Source organism: Schistocerca gregaria, chromosome 1, assembly GCF_023897955.1.
Source record: "Schistocerca gregaria isolate iqSchGreg1 chromosome 1, iqSchGreg1.2, whole genome shotgun sequence".
NCBI classification, from domain to species: domain Eukaryota; kingdom Metazoa; phylum Arthropoda; class Insecta; order Orthoptera; family Acrididae; genus Schistocerca; species Schistocerca gregaria.
The window spans coordinates 181,994,011-182,000,010 of record NC_064920.1 but is presented as its reverse complement, the minus strand read 5'-3'; positions in this window follow the sequence as shown (position 1 = coordinate 182,000,010).

Here is a 6,000-nt window from a genome sequence, read left to right as displayed (position 1 = left end):
CAGAGACGGACAGCACATTACTTCGTTCCACATAGATCTCACGAAATGATCAGGACGTGAAAATTCGAGGAACTGGAGGTGATACAGAGGTTCCCCGACAATAACTTCTCCCATGCGCCATGCGTGAATGGAGCACTGTAAGGGGCGGTCAGAAGCACCCTCCGCTTTTGATTATGATGTAGGACCTAACTGGCTAGACGTGGCAATCTTGTCTCACGGATCAAAACTTGTCTCGCAACCATTATCAACCTTGTAAGCAAGTGATACAAGACCAACAAATCGGCATCCACCGATGGAAGTTTCCTTAACTTGCCAAAACTCTTAGACGTTGCACTGTTGGGCTCACACGACACACATCACCAGAAGTGTGTATTCCAGGTTCGGACGCCAGTTCGTTCGAGGCCATTGCATCAGGTAGGACGTTGAGGTTTCGGCTGGGTTCATAACGATAAAGGCCCTAAGCTGCATAATCACCTGATTTCCATATGACTGATACATTCCACTCTGCACTGAAAAAAGAACCTATTTCAGTATATCTCAAGGATTTTAAGAAAGATAAATCTATCAAAGATGCTATCATAGATGTAACTGAGAATGTTAGAAACAACTTTAAAAGTAAATATGTAGGAATATTATGGGTTCAGCAAAGGTTCTGACTGTGGACGTCATAAAATATTAGCAGAAATCATACAATGTAGGCTTTCACGGCCGGTGTTGTGTTCAGTTAAAACTTTCGGGCTGAAAGGACGTGGTCGATATATAAAATGTTAGATATGTACGGTATAAGAGGTAAGGCAGGATACTGGATCCTATCACACCTGTAAAACAGGAGCCAATATACAAAAAAATACGAAAACGGAGAGACAACATGATCTGAAGCAAGAATTCTACTCCTCTGTCCCATACGGATCTATTGCTGTCCATTTTATACGCAAAACAAAAAAATCTCAAATACTGTTAGTTATGGCAATATGGTTACCTATGCACATGATACAACTGTACTATTCAAGCATAGTAACACACAAAATCTTGAAATCAAAGCCAACTTCGAAGTAAATAATGCTATCCAAAATTTTGATGAAATAAATTTGCATAATAATAATACTAAAACATTCTGTTTAAATGTCAGACTACAAAACCAGCACATTTACATAGAAGATCGCATAGTAGAAAACTTCTTGCAATAACTGTCGATGATAATGTAAATCTGGATAAGCTCATATAATACACAAGTGTAAGACATAGTTCAAACCTGTATGTCCTGCATAAACTCAGCTACCTGAAAGACAAAAATATTATGAAAATGACATATTATGCTCTAACATATATCACGTTAAGTTATGACGTAAGTTCGGGGGAGGAACCACAAAAAAAGGAGCGAATCATGTAGGCCAGCATTTAAAAGCCATAAGATACTGACAACATTGTATGAACTGATACGCTGCATAAAATTCAGCTACATTCCTGATACTCAAGATTTCGAGACGCGACATAGCAGTGAGACAGGTAACGGAACTTGAGAGAGATAAACAATAAGAAGGCTTCCAAAAATCTCTGAAAACATTTTTTAAAGAACAGTGTTTCTATAGGGTAAATGACAGAATTGGAGAGAAGAGGAGTTTGCGGCACAACTTGACTAGAAGAAGGGATCGGTTGGTAGGACATGTTCTGAGGCATCAAGGGATCACCAACTTAGTACTGGAGGGCAGCATGGAGGCTAAATCTCTTAGAGGGAGACCAAGAGATGAATACACTAAGCAGGTTCAGAAGGATGTAGGTTGCAGTAGGTACTGGGAGATGAAGAAGCTTGCACAGGATAGAGTATCACGGAGAGCTGCATCAAACCAGTCTCAGGACTGAAGACCACAACAACAACAACCGTACAGTATAAGACAAATTGCAACATTGCAACGTAATACTCTATACAAAAAATGAGATGTTGCTTACATAACCCCAAAATATGTTGATAAAAAAGAGAAAGAAACTCACAATATACACTGGTGACCAAAATCGAAGCAACAAACCCTAGTTTCCCCATCCTATGTCTAATTCACGATGTAGTCATACAAACTGTCAACAGATGTCCGTACGATCGTGTTGTACATTCAAGATGGCATTCCGGTCAACGGAAAATCACGCCAACGATGGCGTCAGAGCACCTATCAAACAGGTTAGTATTTGCCGGGTTGTCCCACATCCACAGTCGCTGTGTACACAATCATAGACGGTGCAGTATGGCACAGAGATTACGCCTACCAGACTCTCTGCGGTGGAGGACCATAGGAAGAATGGAAGCAGCCAGTTACAAACTGATGTGGCCCGATGGCTTAATGTGAATGGTTCTGTTGCTTCTCGGGTGTAGTGACAATTTATAGAGACAGAAACTGTATTACGAAGACCAGGACAGGACAGATCACGTATTGCATCATAAAGAGAGGACCGTTATTTGGCTGTAAGGGCTCTACGGTACAGCCTTAATACTGCACGCCAATTGGCATCTGACCTCGCAGTATCCACTGGATGTGTTTTATCGAGGCAAACGACGTACAGAAGACATCAGCAGACTGGCCTTTACTGTCGGACACGTCTTCACAGAAGGGAACGTCTAGAGGGGAGCTGCAACGTGCCACCTGGACGGTAGAACAGTGGGCCAATGTTCTTTTCACAGATGAGTCCCGATTTGGTCTGGAGAGAGATTCACGGCAGATTCGCATCTGGAGGGAAAGTGTAACACGATTTAGAGAACGAAACATTGTGGAAAGAGACTGATATCGAGGAGGATCCCTAATGATGTTGGCCAGGATTATGTTGACCACTCGAACACCTCTTCATGAATTTGTATGGGTGAATCGGCAAGGTTTAACTGTTGTCAGGTATCGTGACGATATCTTGGGGTCTCATGTGCGGTTGTTACCAGATGCTGTGGTCCCAGACTTCTAGTGATGGACGATAATGCTCGACTTCATGGAGCACAGGTGGCTGATGTTTTCTTGGGAACGGAAGTTACTGCTGGGCGTGGCTTGCTCGCTCTCCTGGTTTGAATCCCATAGACCACGTCTGGGATGCTCTAGGAGACGGGCTGCATCGAGTCAGCGTCCACGAACCACTCTCCAGGACTAACGAGCAGCTCTGCAGGAAGAATGGGCGTTATTGTCTCGTCATAAGATTGATGACATCGTTCACAGCATGCCCCGTCATTGTTAGGACTGCATTGCTGCCAGAGGTGGTCACACTCCATACTGAGTACATTAAAAGTTGTCGGAACGTACATTCAGTTATCTGTATTAAATAAAAGACACTACTATAAATATATGTTTACATGAAAATACACGTTATTACTAATAGCACAATTACCTAATATTTAATAGCATCGCCGGCCGCTGTGGCAAGGCGGTTCTAGGCGCTTCAGTCCAGATCCGCACACCTGCTACGGTCGCAGGTTCGAATCCTGCCTCGGTCATGGATGTGTGTGATGTCCTTAGGTTTGTTAGGTTTAAGTAGTTCTAAGTTTAGGGGACTGATGATCTCAGATGTTAAGTCCCATAGTGCTTAGAGCCATTTGAACCATTTTTTTTAATACCATTGCTGCCATGATCGATAATAGCTTGGCACCTTATCGCTCTCTCTGGTTAATGCACAGTTCTAATCTCTAAATATCGTTTGACTCATTTCGCAACGAAAGTCTTTGACTTTCTACAACTTTTACCAGCGGCTCCATTTTAAAGTGCAGCCTACAAAAGAAAACATTCAATTCTTACTCTCTTTATCTATACTTCTAAAACTTTTACCAGCAGCTCCATTTTAAACTGCAACCTACAAAAGAAAACATTTAATTCTTACACTCTTTATCTATACACTGTGCAAGAGCGCATTGATTACAGATTCGAGACCACTACCAGAGATGTCGCTTCGAACCTTACATTTAAAATTATGGCATATACTTTCTTGTTGAACTGAGTGTATGTGCAAACATGTTCAGTTGAGAAAAACGAAGAACATATCCGTTTGTCGTTATGCATGCTGCTGTTATTTACGTTCTTTATTTTTTACATTGTTTCTACTTTAGTAATACCTTTTTGACGGTCTTTGTGGCCGAGCGGTTCTAGGCGCTACAGACTGGAACCGCGCGACCGCTGCGGTCACACGTTCGAATCCTGCCTTCCGCATGGGTGTGTGTGATGTCCTTAGGTTAGTTAGGTTTAAGTAGTTCTAAGTTCTAGGGGACTGATGACCTCAGAAGTTATGTCCCATAGTGCTAAGAGCCAAGCCTCTAACACCTGTTTATAATGTATTGTGGCAAAATAAACGTAACCTTTCAAAATTTCCGTTTTTTGCTTCAATTTTGGACACCAGCATATATATAAATAAGAGTTTCTCTCTCTCTCTGTCTATTTTATTAACATATTTAGGGGTTATGTAATCAACATCTCATTTTTTGTATAGAGTATCATGTTGCAATATTGCAATTTGTCTTATTATGCAGTGACGTAAATCATTTACATTATAGAAATACATATCGTGTCAACGTCAGCGCTGGTGGTGTCCGTCGTACCGTAAACATTGAGACGAACATCTCTGGCTCTTCTCTGCATCAAGAGCTCGCTTCCATGTACCGCTAACATTATATCTGCTGTCACGGTTGGAGTTCTTCTAATGCATTTCTTCACCCTCTTTAAATACAGAATCCCAGTATGTATGAACCCGAGACAAAACTTAGGTTTCGTCAAACAACATTTTGTGTTTATAAGACTGTGCTCAGCAACAGCAGATTTCTCCAGTTCTCAATTTTTAAATGTGCCGTTGATGTTCTGCACTGCGTACGGGAATGATACGGATGGACTGACCGATGTAAGTGCTTCTGCACTCACAATGGCTTATAAATCTGAGGGATCCTGAGGCCGAGACTGTCCTTAACAGGGCCTAGCATCTCCTTTATCTTCTTAGAAGTTCGGAGATTTTATACCCCATCTTCCGAGAACTCTGCCTATTTTGCTGGATGCAGCGCCACAGAAAGCAAGGAACTCAATCAGTGGCTCATCACGTAAATATTCAACATTTTCATGCTTCCTTTTCTTGCAGAGAACCTCAAGTCACGTGACCCATAGCAGTTCTTTCGGAGCACGTACTTCAGATGAGTAATTTCGGAATCCAAGTCGTCCTCGTCAGAAACAGATTTTTCTCTGTGTACTATTGTATTTAAAACTGCTCTCTGCTGGACTCGATGGTGAAAACTCTGGGCCCTAAGACATAAGTCGGTGTGTCTCGGTTGTGGTACACTGAGTGACGGAGATGTCCATCCGACTTACGAAGTACCAAAACATCTAAAAATAGCGGCCTTCCTTCTTTCTCCGTCTCGAAAGTGAACTGGATGTTTAGGTGCATACTGTTCCTGTGTCCATGGAAATGCTCAAGAGCTTCTACAGCGTGTCGCCAGACCATAAACAGTCGTCAACATGAAGATAGAATGAAGATGGACGAAGGGCAGTCAAAATTAATGCGCTTTCCTCTAAATGTTCCATAAAAAACTTGGCGACTGCTGGATATAGATGAAAACACATAGCCATTCCGTCCGACATTTGGTAAAATTTACCGCCAACCAGAAATGAGTGGTCGGCATAACAGCTTGATCTTTTCAAGGGGAAAATGCTCTGCCAACAGTTTCAGCGTGTGCTCCACAGGAACTCTTGTAAAAAAGTGCGACCACACGCAGGCTGACTAAGATAGTCTTATGGGCAACTTTGTTGCTGTTGTGGTCTTCAGTCCAGAGACTGGTTGGATGCAGCCGCCTGTGCTACTCTATTCTGTACAAGCTTCTTCATCTCTGAATAACTACTGCAACCTACATCCTTCTCAATCTGCTTAGTGTAATCATCTCTTGGTCTCCCTCTGCAATTTTTACCCTCCACACTTCCCTCCAGTACTAAATTGATGATACCTTGATGCCTCAGAACATGTCCTTCAGTCCGGAACCGCGCGATTGCTACAGTCGCAGGTTCGATT